The 14,835-nt window shown below is 38.3% G+C and overlaps 1 protein-coding gene across 11 annotated transcripts in view; it reads left to right on the forward strand.

The window, feature by feature from the left end:
- Positions 1 to 315: 315 nt before the first annotated feature.
- LOC124595197 (tetratricopeptide repeat protein 7B-like) overlaps positions 316 to 14,835 on the forward strand; it is a 29,660-nt gene continuing 15,140 nt past the window's right edge. For 2 of the 11 annotated variants that reach the window (XM_047133824.1, XM_047133822.1), the window contains exons 1-3: positions 498 to 768; positions 5,827 to 5,937; positions 7,176 to 7,356. The gene's annotated coding sequence lies outside the window, so the exon portion shown is untranslated. Of the gene's footprint in view, positions 444 to 497; positions 769 to 5,826; positions 5,938 to 7,175; positions 7,357 to 14,835 lie in introns of those variants that run through there. The other 9 variants (XM_047133831.1, XM_047133828.1, XM_047133829.1 and 6 more) reach the window with 7 other exon arrangements.

Consider the following 14,835-nt stretch of genomic DNA (forward strand, 5'->3'; position numbering starts at 1 on the left):
ACGAATACAAAGTTTCTCAGTACTTCTGAAGGTGGTCTACCTGTAGCAGCGAAGTAATAACATGCAAAATCGCTAAGCGCAATACGGGCTAAAATGCGCTGTGCCAAAATCACTTGATTCGAGTTGCAACAGACAAAACTCTCGTTCTACGTATCCGATTACTCACTCCATGGATGTTTATGGCGCAACCAAGTGTTTTATTGGCACGAGACACTGCCCTGTTGACAGTTGTTCTGTCAATGGTAATTTTCAGCTACCAGAGACATACAAAAGCTGTCTATGTTAAATAAATTGAAATATCTGTACTCAGATAATCTTTGAGTAGCGGAAAGTGACAGTTGTATTATGCGTTTTGTTGTGTTTGGATTTGAAGAGTGTTGTTTGCAAATAATTAGTGAAAATGGCGTAGCAAAATATCATGACTGAAAATTATTGGTTTGCAGGTGATTACATTGCTTCATGGGAAACGGAAGTAAACTGTTTGTGAGATTAGCACTTTCCCGCCGGCATCGCCACAGATGTCATCATAATTATTTATAGTTGTTGATTGTAGATGGTGGCTGATTTTGCTCTAGAAATGAACAGCATGTTGTTTGGTTTATGATCTTCAGTTCGTAATTGTTTGAATGTTTTCAAGAATGCTATATTACGAAGAATCTTTTGTTTCGTTGATTAGAATGAGCAGGATGAATGAATATGTTCGGCGAGCATACAGTTTTAAAGTAATGTGATAATAAGCAGTTGTCTAATGAGCAGCGAACAGCGTTAGTAAGTTTTTACATTTATTACATAGTGATAAACCTATGGAAATCGGATACTCTGTTGTCTGACTTTAAAATATATGTCATTTCCCTTTACAGTAGAACAGGAATATATGAGAACGACTTGAAAATGAGCCTCATTAATTATTGTGTAGATGTCATGAAGGTTGGTGCTGTAGTAGGCGCGGCCTCCAACATTCGAAATGACGTAACCAACCAACTGCAAATACTTTTGGAGTAGAGAACCAGCCGGACACATAAGTCATTCTGCTGCCGACTTCTTATTTGAATCACAGACCTTTGAATTTGAATGCTGATACTTACCTATCAAACTACACTCGGCATAGATTAATGAACTCTTGAATATATCGTGACTAATCTAAATTGTGGCACACTTTGATCCGAACCTAGGTTCCCTGCTTTTGTTGCATAGAGGGCGTAGAGTTGACTGGGTTTCGTTGATATTTTTTGGTTGATATAGTGCACACCAGGAGCCAGCGGTGTTATACTTGGTGCTGTATAGATGACGTCTTCGTTTATTTCATTTGCACCTTTGAATTGTAGCTGGCGTTCGTTCATTTAGTTCACAAGAATTCGTTTAGTTTGTATGACTGGTTATTCGATTATGATGTTAACTAGGCCTGTAGAGGGCTAGTGGAGGTGGCAAGTGTACAGAAGATCGTGGTTTGTCATTCACCGTTGATCAATGACATTATCATTCGCACTTTTTTAAAAGTAAAAGTTGTGTTTACATCATAAGCTGTAGCATAACATTTGGTCTAGGGATGTGGAAATGTGATACTTATGATTTGATGAAGCTAACAAATGTGTTGTGACTAAAAACCTACTATTTTAACATATGTAGTGGTGACCGACAGATCTGTAGCCTGTAGATTGTATGGCGCAGTTTGGTTGTAACTTATCAAAGTCAATGAATTTGTTATGGATTTTTTTTTTTTTTTTACAAATTTTGCACATTCTGTAGTTAATTTACAACTCTTGCACTCAAATATTCTGTAGCATAACCTGAGATCTGGGTTAGATTATAAGGCAACAGTTTGGTTGTAATCTGTCAAAGTTAATGAATATTTCATGAATATCTTTTTTTTATGCATGTACATTTTTCTCATTTCATACTTACATTTACAACCCTGATGAAGACTGTTACCTACAAAGTGTGGCTTGATATTTTCAAGTTTTTAATTTGTTTGAAGGTCTTAACAACAAGAATCAGTATAAAACTATGAGCTAGAGTCCATGACGATTGGCCACATAGGTAGAGAAAAGGTCAGGTTGAGAAAAGGACTCCCAAAGTCTATGTGAAATTGGTGTCAGTGAGCAGCAAGGATGACAAAACATTTGGAAGTGATTCCAGCTGGGGGTTTTACCTGGAACATGGACACGCAAGCTCTTCAATGTCTTTGATGAATAGCTTACCAATAAGCGAGTGGCGAACCAAGGTGTTTGTCCAAATGAAGTCCTAATGACACATGAAGCAGGGCGAGAACCCTAATGGGGAGTAAGGGTGGGATCAACACTGTGGGTGACTCATTCTCATAAGCAAGTAGGTTTGAAAGAAACGTAGCATCAAATTGTTGGGCCCGATGATGCACGCAAGTTGTCCAGCCAACATGACTTCATCCACTTAAAAGCATGGTGCAACATGAGGTCATTTCACAGTTCTGTCACAGTGGTGGACGCCATGGTTGGAAAATTAATTAGAAGGAAAAGTGCTTATGCATCATTTTGGAAGCACATGATCTCATGTTTGTCAAATTCTGCATCAGGACTAGCCAGGAAAAAGCGTCCACATTCATATGCTGGCTTGTTGATTTGTATGTAATGGAGTATTGATATGCAGGGTTCACTGCTGTATGCATTATACTGTGTTGCCAAGAAACAATGAGCAATGATCAAATAAAGCGAACAAAGTCTTGTTATTAGTCTTTAGCTGGAATTTCATGCCATAGAAGTACATGTGAAATTTGTGCAGTGCATGGATGATTGCAAATGCCTCATTCTTGATCTGGTCGTAGTTTTGTTGAGCCTTATTAAACATTTTGGAACTGAAAGGTATTGGGTGGTCTGATTCTGCTTCCTAGTGTGAAAGGCTGTAGCCAATAACATGCTGGGAACCATCTGTGACAAGAATCAAGTGTTCGTTGGAACAGTTGGGCATCCAACAAGTTGCCTTTTGCAAGGCTTGTTTAAGAGTGTGGACTGGATTGCCACTTGTGGATGACCAAATGGTCCCCTTCTTTTGGAGTGTGTTAAGGTGTTGCGCAATCTGTGAAAGACTGTAGTTCTTTAAAGTTCCAATGTGGGGACTTGATGTCAGTGGCCTATATGTTATGTTTGGTAGCAAGTATCCCATTTTCTTCGTATTGAAACCCAGGTTCTTGCCTGAATATTGGGGAAAAAAATAAATAAATAAAAAGACACTTTTAGGGATAGCAATTCAGGGGCCAGCTTTCTGTAAGGCAGAAAAAGTGAGTGTAGGTTTTTGAGATGCTCATGGTTGCTAAAACCTGTGTTGATTACATTGTAAAGATAGTTACAGCATGACATACAGAATCTCTCAGCTCAACTGTTTCAGGTACCTTTGAAATATGGCAGGTGCACTAGAAATGCTGAAAGGGAGCCGCCGCTATTGATAGAGGGGGTTTTGAAAATGATCACTCATTTGGAGCCTGGATTCAAATGTGGTTGCAAGTAAGCCTCTGAAAGATTTATTTACCAAATTTCAGTTTTGAGTAGAGGCCTTGGATGTGTGGAATTATGGTGTTCACCACAACTTGGGAATTGTCTTAAAGTCTTCACACAGTTAGTGAGCTGTTCAGTTTGTGTACAACTAATGAAGGGAACTCCCATGAACTAGACAAGGTAGCTGTCATCACTTAAGGTTGTTGGAGGCTACTTAATTTGTTTTTAATGTCCTCATACAGAATAAGGGGTAAATGACCTTAAGATTTGCAAACCCAACTTGATTTATTTATTAGAGTCTATAAGCGAAGCTAAAGCCTCTGTACCATCTTGAAATGCTATCAGTTTCTGGAAAATTTTCAGTTCAATTAGCAACTTACTTTTGATGGTTGTCTTGGTTGTCTCAGGTTTTAAAATGGTTCTGATTTTATTTACTGCATCATGCTCCTTGTCACTTGCAGTTATTCTACAGAGGAAAGAAGAATCAAATGCTACTTGTATGGTGTATTTCCAACACTGAAACCACTGTTCATCACACATGGGACATTGGTTTTGAGAGTGGTGTTCATCACACATGGGACATTGATTTTGAGAGTGGTGTTCATCACACATGGGCATTGATGGTGAGGGTGACGCTCAAAAGAATCTGGGTTGAGCAGCAACTACCATTTGCAGTAGGGTAATGTAGGAAGAGAGCTAGAGAGCTAGAATTAAAAGAGTATGACACTGACTTGGAATCATATCACTGGAACATTGGTTGTGTATGCTGCCATGTGTCTTGTTGGGAACAGTATTATTGACTGGTAACAACACATACTTCTGGCTACACTCTTGTGAGTGAACTGCTTGTTTGTCAGTCTCTGCTGAGTTTAAAGAGGAAACTGCAGAATGTTTTTGCCAAAAATGTTCATTTCTCTGTGTAAATTCAAAAACTTGTAATGCTGAGGACTTCTAAAGAAGGCTCAGAACTTTTTAAAACCTGCATGCTAACCTATATTGAATAATGTTACTCAGTGCTGGATGAGAGTGTCTGTGTAAGATTTTTTTACATGTCTCATGTGTACTGACAAAGTTACACTTCCGACTTGGGCCTTTTAGTTCTGTGATCTATTCCTGGTACAATTTGGAAAGTGATCTCTGACACTGAAAAAATTGAAGCCTAGTAAACCCTGTATGGGCCTTGCAACTATAGTAAGCTGACAAAATCTCGCGCATTCTAGAAAATGACAATCTGTCCCTATTGTCTAATGGATGGAGCTGAAGAGCTAAATACAAAATGTTTTGAGAGGAATTGACCAAAAGAGAGACTTTTGAATTTCTGAATCATTAACTTTAGATGCTGTGAATTAGTGGTGTAGCCTTCAGATGTATACATCCAATTATCCTTACATCTTGGAAAAATGGGAATGAAAACACAGCCAACTCTACTGAGTTCGATGCTAGACATGCTGTTACCTGTTGCTGTATCAAAGCAGTGAGTTGCTGTTGTTGTTATTGTTGTTCTGCCTGCAGTTTCATCTGTTGTTGATCATTTCTCCTGAGGCCGCTGATAACCTCGCTGTAGAGCAGCCATAAGCTCAACCTTCTCCAGAGGTTTCTTGAATGCTAGGAACCCAGGATCCATCATACGACACCCTGTATGTGTAGAACCTTATTGCCACTGTTGGAATGGTGCTTCTTCTGTTCCCTTTATTTGAACACAACCACTAGTTGCAAGTTCTGTACAGGTTGAGGGTTTGGCACACAACAGAAACTTCTGGCTTGCTGTGTTTATGCAAAGAATGATCACAGAAAAACTGCAAGCCTGTGAATAAAGCCAAGGTTCATCAGACTGCCGTGAGAAATCCAGCCGGAGTCAAACATGAATATAGTCCAAGCTGACAGCATAGGTTGTCAACAGCAGGGTAGCCGGCATATATGGTAGAAGCATGTAGACTGAATACAAGTCCATGATGAGGAGGAGGAGGAGGGCATGTCTCAGACTCATCGTGATGTGCTCACTGCTGGCTGTGCATATGTGGCACTGTCAGCTGTGGGAACAAGTCAGTAGTCTAGCTGTGTGAGTTGCTGGCTACAGCAAGTTCCAGAGTTGCATCTTCGGCAAACCTTCCTGAGTTTCAAAAGCACCAGGGATCTCCTTATCACCTTCTGACAACCAGGTGTGCTTGTTATGCCATGCACACAAATTTGTAACTGCCCAATACATCACCAATGCTTCCTCCTTTTTGTTTGCTCTTATTCATATATCTTAATATTGAGTGATATGCATTATGTAATAACCAGATGCTGCCATGAATTATATGTCCACATGATTACTAATTCCATTTTGCACAACAATGTACATCACTTGTTAATCTTTCAGGTAATTCATGATCTGTTGACTTCTAAAGATGATGTCTGGCATATTTGGAGCATATATGGGGAACAAGCATCTGTAAGATTTAAAAAGATTGAATAACATGATAGTTGAGATGTAAGTGATCTAGCTGCTGCTAATATTAGTTACATATGCACAGTTCACAGCCACTTGTGGGAACAGTGACCTTTGGTTATTTAGTCACAACATACACTAATTAAAACAACATAGCAGTTTGGTAAATGGGTTACATTACTTTTCTTTTGGTTATGTGTCTGCCTTTGCACTGCTTAACTTATTTTCTGTGCAGTGAATAGCTTCCCAATATCAATGCTTATGTACAGGAAAGTAACAAGTTTATAATTTTACAGTATTCATTTTGTGACATACTGGAAGACACACTTATTTATAATTCAGCAGGGAAGAAAGAAGAGAAGGAACACCGGTCTTAAGCTTAGGTTGCGCATACATCACATTTCATGACCTGACTGGCAAATAGTGCACTAACTAACAACAGAGAGAAAATTGTGCAACTTTTCAAAGATTCGTTTAAATGTCTGTCCAATTCAAGAGGCGAATCAGTAACACAGATAAATTAATAATGAAAATAATAACGTTCTGGAAGTAATGTCAGATAAGCTGTAAAAAGCTGTTCAAGGCATGAAGAAAAGGAAGACATCTGGAGAAGATGGTGTTTCAGCAGAAATAATTAAAGCTGAAAGCAAAGTAATTCAATAGTAAAGAACACAGTCATGTTTAGAATAAATATGGAATAATATAAATCCACAAAACTGGAACAGTGCTGTAATTATTCTGCTTCGTAAGAAATGAGGTAACAAACTGAAATGGAAGACATAAATACAACTGTAATGAAAATGATATGAAGGTGGATGGGACAAGAATCCAGGCAGCTGAACTGGACCAAGTTCATTGTTGGATTCCACTAGATAAGCCAAGGCAGATACACAAAAGTAATGGTGCAGTTTGAGGCTGAGGCTTTTACCCAGTGGTGGATGTCAGATGACTGATGATTATGATGAGGACGATGGATATTAGCAACTCTGCTTGTAGTCAATAGTGCCATTTGCACAGTTTAATGTATTGGAAATCTGAACATTACAGAGTTTTCTGTTCAGAAATGCTCTCTTTAAAAACTATTTTGTTGTGGAAGCTAGCTAGGAACAATGATGATGTAGCAACACACAGACATTAACAATTTTTATTATTTTATATGTGCAATATGAATATTATAAGATGATGTAATTTCTGCATTTTAGTGAAGTATACACTGTGATGTTTCAAGTTAATACTGTGTGCTAGAACAGAAATCAAACCTAGATACCCGTGTTTTGCAGATAATGTTCTACCAACTGAGCCACCTAGGCATGCCTCATAGTCTGACTCAGACTCTATTAGTTCTCCATACCTTGCAAACTCTAGAGGCCATCCCACAAAGCTGTATGAGGCTAGCACCAGTACCCTCTAGAGCAAGGATATAGAGGAGAAGTCAACCACAGCTTCGGGGAATTTACTGAGGTACCATATTTTTGCTCTTACCACATGCTGTGATGGACCATTCTGACAAGTTAAAGATCTGTGCCAGACTAGGATATAACACTGATGCCTGTTGTTTTGAGGTAACACCACATCAGTCCAAAAGTTCAAGACTGGATTAACGTAGTTTTTAAAGCTTCGGGCCTTCTACATAGTATCCCCACCCCCACCCTACTTGAGTATAATGCACAGAACATTCATACAATCATGTGAAACTGTCAGAGAAGACCTTGTCTGGGGCAATGTTCAACTAGTACATCACAAGGCTTTTATATTGGTTATGTCATCAAAGTGTTGTAAATTTCTGCAGTTTGTCATTTTGCAATAGATTCTTACTGATAACACCAAGTTTTGTTACCAGTAATGATTGTTTTTTCCCAGAAAACAATCACCTGTGTTTTTTATTTCAATCAAGTTGCGGCAGGAGTACACACATTGTTGTTGTTCAGGAGTCAAGATGTGCAGGACAAACTTTGCACACGTTTCTCTTCTTTAAAACAATCTGGAGAATGTCTGGATTTAGAAAAGTTGCTCTGTTATGATTTGTGACACATCATTGACATATGATGGCTGCACATCCACTATTAACACTATCTGCTCACAACTGACTGTTCGAATGCACATCTTTTGTTTCTGGTTGGTAGTTAAAGCTGCCACCCTAGTTACTGCATTGGCATTGCTTCTATTCCAGCGAAAAATCAGTGTCAGAACTTTTTGGATGGCCGATGTACACTACCAAGTACTACACATGAGTAGGCATTACAGAATTATAGATTACCTTATGGTGACGTGCATTTCATCATTCATGTATTTACACTATGATCCATGGAGAGCCTGTAATTTCCGAAGACATAATGGACAATGTCCCTCCAGAGCCTTCTGTGTAACTTGTAATTCCCTAGTTATTTCTACAACATACTAGTATCTATCACTAACTAGTCACTTTCTTTTTACTGAGCGAGGTACTGCAGTGGTCAGCACACTGGACTGTCATTCTGGAGGACAACGGTTCTGACCCACGTCTCGCCATCCTGATTTAGGTTTTCTGTGATTTCCCTAAATACCTGTGGCAACGTCAAGACCGAAATTAACTCTACATCCATGGAAAAAAATCGATCCATTCAATATGACACTTGGTGCAGTTCCATTTGTGCCAAGTTTATTCTCCAGGCTTATTATGTGTTTGTAGACTGGCATGCGATGGTGACGTTGATGATAAACACGTCGACGAGGCACAGTGCTTCAATGCTGTTGCAGATATAGCTCACAGCGGAATGATTCCGCTGGCGTGCGTTGGCCGCTTTTATACTGAGCGCATGGCCTGGATGGTTTGTTTGAAAGGGTACATCCAACTTCCCACCCTTTCCTAATCCGATGAGACTGATGACCTTGCTGTTTGGCCCCCTCCCCCAATTCAACCAACCAACCAATCACCTTTTCTTTACAGGTCGTCTTTGCCTTTGCTCGTCCATTCTTTTCACTGCTTATTTGTTCATGTTTCTGACTTTCATTTGTCATGATGTTTAGAAAGTATTCTGTTTCTTCTGCAGTATGTTGATCTCTGTCTGTGGATTTATTTTGACTAAATCTATTTTAATTGTGTCTCTTTCAGTTCACAAGACTTTGAAACCCATTTGCAAACCAGCATTTAAAAGAATTGTCACAATTTATCACTTAACATAGGCAGTAGCTTAAAACTGCGTGCCAGGCTACGGTAAATGTTCATCTACATTTGTTTTTAAGCCCCCACACGATTCATGATATAGGGTATTTTGTACTAGTAATAGCTATTCTCTGGCCTGTTACATTTGCGTAAGGAGCTGTGGAAAAGTGACTGTCCGTAGCATATTCTCTATTAAAGAGAGGGGAAAAAAAGGTCATGCCATATTTTTCCATTGTCCACATCTCAAATCCAAATATGGTTACTAGTAATATAAGCATCTCTGTATTTACTGAAGTGCGATTTTCAGAATTTTTGATATGTTCCCAATTAACTGTATCACATTTGTATCTCATCCTGCTCATTGTTGTATTTGCACTTTATTACTCATGTTGAATCTGGTATTTGTTGCTGTTGCCAGATGCTCCATATAATGTTACATTATTGCTTTAATTTAAGAGGAGACGTTGTATCCACACAGTCTGAACTACATGGATTTTGATTGTGTTTGTGTTGTCTTTCTGAGATGAGCAGGCAGAAGCATATCTGCATTTAGCTAAACAGGGACAAGAAACTCCCTAAAATTATGTAGTTGTGAGACCAGTGATTATTAAATTATCAGTTTCTCCATTTTTGGAGGGTGTTTAGTTCACAACTGTATGTTCAATTAAAGAAAAACCTCTCCAGTTTCTAGTAAGAACTCTATTAAGTCCACAACAAGTTTTGGCCTTTACATCTATCCTTTTCAAGTGGATCTGATACAGCCATTAATAATACATAATATGATGGATATATAAATATTGTACATAATAGGAGGTGAAAAACAAAGCTTAGATAGAAGAAATTAAAGATCTTTTTGATACTTTATTCTTCTTTTTTTTTTTTGGAAAACAGTGTAATAATAAGTGAAAAGCACAATTTTCTACAGGATTAATTTATTTAGTTAACCAGTTTTTGGTTTACAAGACCTTCATCAGACTTTAACTCATCTCATCATCAAATAAGTTAAAGTATTTGTAAGTAATATTGGAAAGGATGTTACTCATCTAGACTGAGGCATGAACCCATAGTAAATGTCATTTTTGACAGTAAATGTCATTTTTGACAGTACAGTGATAATGTTATTGAAAAGTTGAACAGCAAATAAATATAAAGTAACCAAAATAGAATAAACATAAACAATTAACTAAAAAACAGCACCAGTATAACAATTTAAATTAAATTAACATTCCAAATAAAATGAAAGTGGTACCTGACAAGTGGTATTACATATGAAAATTGATTCATAAACAGAGTATAAGGTAGAATTGACAATTGTAGCAACTGAATCTGTAGAGTACATAAGCATTCACAATAAAATAAATAAATATGGGAAAATGGAGGAATAGAAAGGAACAGACAATGTGGGAAGCATTTGGAAAACTTTGAGGATTAAGTGAAGTTTAGGAGAGGAAGCGAGCTGTGCTTGGTCTAATATTAAATCTGGAGCATGGGCCAGATGTTTGCTGATTTCGAGGATTCCCAACAGGTTGCATTTTGGCCATTGTTTGTAAGTGGCATGGGACTGGAGCTGGTAGCTGTGGCCCTCACTCATTACATGCTCAACAAATGTGGAGTCATTATTCTACAACCTCCAGCTGGGTTCATGTTCAGCCAACCTTGTAGCTGTGTGTGTGCCTGATTGACCAACATAAAACTGATCACAATCAGGGGAAGTAATTTTGTATACCTCACTGTTGCCTAGTAATTGGGTCTTATCTTTTCTGTTGAAAAAGTGCTGTGCTGTTATGTTCCTCGTGTAGTATAGTTGCAGGATTTCAGTGTTTTTGCTCTCTCTGTGGTATATGTCCTAGGTATGGTATCGTACATCACTTCCTACAGACAGTAGGAGGAGGAGCAGAGGAAGCATAGAGGATGGGTACAATTTTCAGTTTTTGTTTCCTATGAAAGATGTGGACAATTTTATTTTATTGGAATTGGTAATTTAATTTAATCTGATCTGTTATTTTGGCATTGTCTTTGTGTTTAGTGTTGATGTTTTCACTTGTTTGCTCTCTCTGTATTTATATACTGTTCAACTTTTTACTTCTGTAATTGCGTTACTGCTGTATTATCAAAGATTTGACATTTATGGTGTGTTTGTGCCTCAGTCTAGATGAGTAAAATCTTTTTCAGCTTTGTTTACAAATATTGTAACTTGTTTTATATCAATTGTCAGTAAAAGCCTAATGATGGCCTTGTAAGGTAAAAACCAGCTAACTAAATAAATTAATCTTGTAGACCATACACAGTATTGTGCAAGTAAATTTTGTATGTGGCACTGTACAAACTCATAATCCTTCATACAATGAAGAACTGATATTTTATGGGCATACGAAAAAAAAAGAAGAAGAAGGAAGGAAGAAAGAAAGAAAGAAAGAAAGAAAAATTACACCCACCAGAAAAAATCCAAGGAGAAGATGCTCAATGAGCAGTGCACATGAAGCAAAAGCAGCTTTTTTGACATCTGCCACCCTGTTATTGACAACTTCCTGTAAAGCTACTCCATGAATTTGTAGCTGTATCTAGACTTGTAAAAATGCATTTGAGTCATTTCATGTCAAAACTACACAGAAAAGTACAATTTTCAAACTGGCCATCTTCAGTTTTCATCAAATTTGGTGTGTTCATTGCACATGATGAATGAAAAATGCCAATTTACAGAATTGTAACATAGGTACGACAAAAGTAATGGCCACCGGAAGATCTGAAAAGTGCAGAAAATTTGACAAACACTGCACACAAAAATGTCTGTAACTTCTGTTATAATGGTGATAGCACTGTGAAACAGGTAATTTGGAGATCGCTGGGAACGAGCCTTCAGGTTATGTGCAGTTTGGCCATATTCAAACAAATTACACAATTAAGGTCAGTGATCTTGACCTACGACCTTCTATTTCAAAACGTGTAAACTTCAAAGGTTAAAAATTATATTTGCTTCTTCATTTTACACCAATCAGAATATTAAATTATCAAGTTGAAAATCAAACAATGGAAAATCCAGGTTGGAATGTAACAATATTATGAAAAGGAAAGTTGCTACTCACCATGTAGTGGAGATGCTGAGTCGTAAAAAGACTCTTACAATTAAAGCTTTCTGCTGTTAAGGCCTTCACCAACAATGGACACACACACATGACTCTCTCTCTCTCTCTCTCTCTCTCTCTCTCTCTCTCTCTCTCTCTGTGTGTGTGTGTGTGTGTGTGTGTGTGTGTGTGTGTGTGTGTGTGTGTGTGTGTGTTTGAAATGTGAACAAGCAATTTGCAAGCATTTTCATTTTGAACAATCACAGGTAAGTGTGCCAAGTGAACAGGTCAATAACAAGCATCATTATGTACACCAAGAACATGGCAATGGCACACAAATATTATTAAGTTCTGTTATCTGAGAGTAAGTGAGAAAATAGGAGATCATGTGAGTGAAATGTTTGCTTTCATAGCTTGAATGGAAATGTGGATGCCAACTGTACAGAGGAAGCTGTAGCAAAAGTTGTGTGTTGTGACCGGACAAATCCACCGGATGAAGATGGAGTTTGAGAGGATCACATGTTGCTGTAATCCCTTCAGGGTAGATGGACAAAACAGATACAAGAAATGTCTATGTAAAGTGCAAAAGTGGATGGTTGATACGATCAGTGGCATAATGACAGATCACAAAATATGTGATAGATGTAGGAAAAATTAACTACATGTGGCTAATAAATCAACTACATTGAAACAGATGTGAATCACAAAACTTCACAACTCCTCAGATGAGTCATACACATCTGCAACCCCAAATATTACTTTAGTTACATTAAATGACAGTTTGGTATCTCTTGGTGAGACACTGGTGTGAAATTTGCTTGTGGCTAGGGCCTCCTGTTGGGAAGTATATTACTTTAGTTACATTAAATGACAGTTTGGTATCTCTTGGTGAGACACTGGTGTGAAATTTGCTTGTGGCTAGGGCCTCCTGTTGGGAAGTCTCATCGCCTGGGGCAAGTCTTTTTAGCTGACACTGCTTCAGTGATTTGCATGTCAGTGATGATGAAATGATGATGAAGATAACACAACAGCCAGTCCATGGAATCTGAAATTATAATCCAATTGAAAGAGAAATTCAGTTCTAGCACCACAAGCACTGAGAGGATCCTAGTATTGACATGTCTTCAAAAAGTTGGAGCATTTCAAAGGATTGAAACTGAATTTGAAGGTTAAAACTATTTTGTGAGAAAACCAAAACAGTGCTAAAATGCTAGAAGAAGCTAATTCACAAATTGTTAAAAATGAGCTATTGACATTTTCATATGCTACTAATATATATTCATTATACCATATATATGAATAAACATTACCCACCTTTACTCTTCCACAGTACAAAAGAAATATTTTGGAATCTCTCTGAATTGGTAAGAAACACAAAATATTTGAGTTCCATTTCTGTGTGGGTTAGCTCTGTCTTGCGTTCTACTACTCAGTTTCTCAAAGAATGTGTTATCTTAGCAACTCATCACCTGAGACATGTCCTGACTGAGCACGTTGGGAACTGTCATGAGTTCTACAATCAATAAGGTATAAGCTGCTGTTTGCCTGGGAAGAAGGATTTTGTTTCTGTCAAGGAAAATGGTTTCAGAGTTCACAAACAAAAGTGACTGGTGTTAGAAAGTCTGAATGAGCTGTATAAATCATTCAAAGATACTCTTCCAGGACTAAAAATAGGATTATCCAAATTTTGCCAGTTATGACCCAAGAACTGTGTTCTAGCTGGTGCAGCCGATACCCATAGTGTGTGTGTTTGCAGTATCCAACAAAATGTGCAGTACATGTTGAATGGTTCTGGATTGAAAGAGCTGACATGTGATGCTGACTGTCAATGAAAGACCTTGTAATGGTATTGCTGGTACCATCAAGAGACTTGCTGCCTATGCCAGTCTGTAGTGCATCTACATCTCTCAGATAATGTCAAACAGACTGTTGTTTGAATGGTGTTCCAAGAACCTTGCAGTTTGTCACTTTCATTATACAACTAACAGTGAGTATAATGAAGAAGAAGCTCTCACTCAATAGTGGTTTGCACATAGTTACATTGTTTTATATCCATTGGCCATTAGAAAATCCAAGCAATACTTTTCTCCAATTAACCAGACATCAGAAAGAACATCTAACACATACCCAACAAGACTCTTACCTCAGTGATACCACAGGATTTGTTGCAGTTGTACAAAGACCTTTGGTGGCTTGGATGTGTTTTGAATGTTAGTAAAGAGGTTACGATTAACTTCCTACATCCTGTTATTCTTTCACCTTCATTTGCATACTCCTATTTGCATAGTCCAAGAGACTGTACATGTTCATTGTGGACAAGAAAGACATTATTACATAGGTTGATGTGACACCACCAACAAATCAAATGTATACCCTTTCACAAAAAGATGTGCACCTAACCAGACTCTGAGGTTTCCCTTCTCCTATCCTTCCTCCACTTTGGCATTTGTGGTTCCTCTTTTTCTTCTTCCTCCCTTTGTGCTCCTGAAGGCCAACCCTTGTGTCTGATGCCTAACAGGTGACTGGGTAACACATAATTCCCAGCCCTGGGTCGACAGGTGGGGTTAGTGCATACCCCCTAGTATAGGCCAGGCCAGGGAGGGGTGATTGCCTGAGCTGCTACCTTCCCCAATTGCCAATTGTTCCCTCTGTCAGGTGTTTGGGAGGTGTGAACAATCGCCTAAAGCTGGTGCGCCCCCTTGTGAAGGAGGCCCCCAGTTGGATGGAGCGTACCAT

The sequence above is a fragment of the Schistocerca americana genome, chromosome 2 (assembly GCF_021461395.2).
Source record: "Schistocerca americana isolate TAMUIC-IGC-003095 chromosome 2, iqSchAmer2.1, whole genome shotgun sequence".
In the NCBI taxonomy this organism is placed as follows: domain Eukaryota; kingdom Metazoa; phylum Arthropoda; class Insecta; order Orthoptera; family Acrididae; genus Schistocerca; species Schistocerca americana.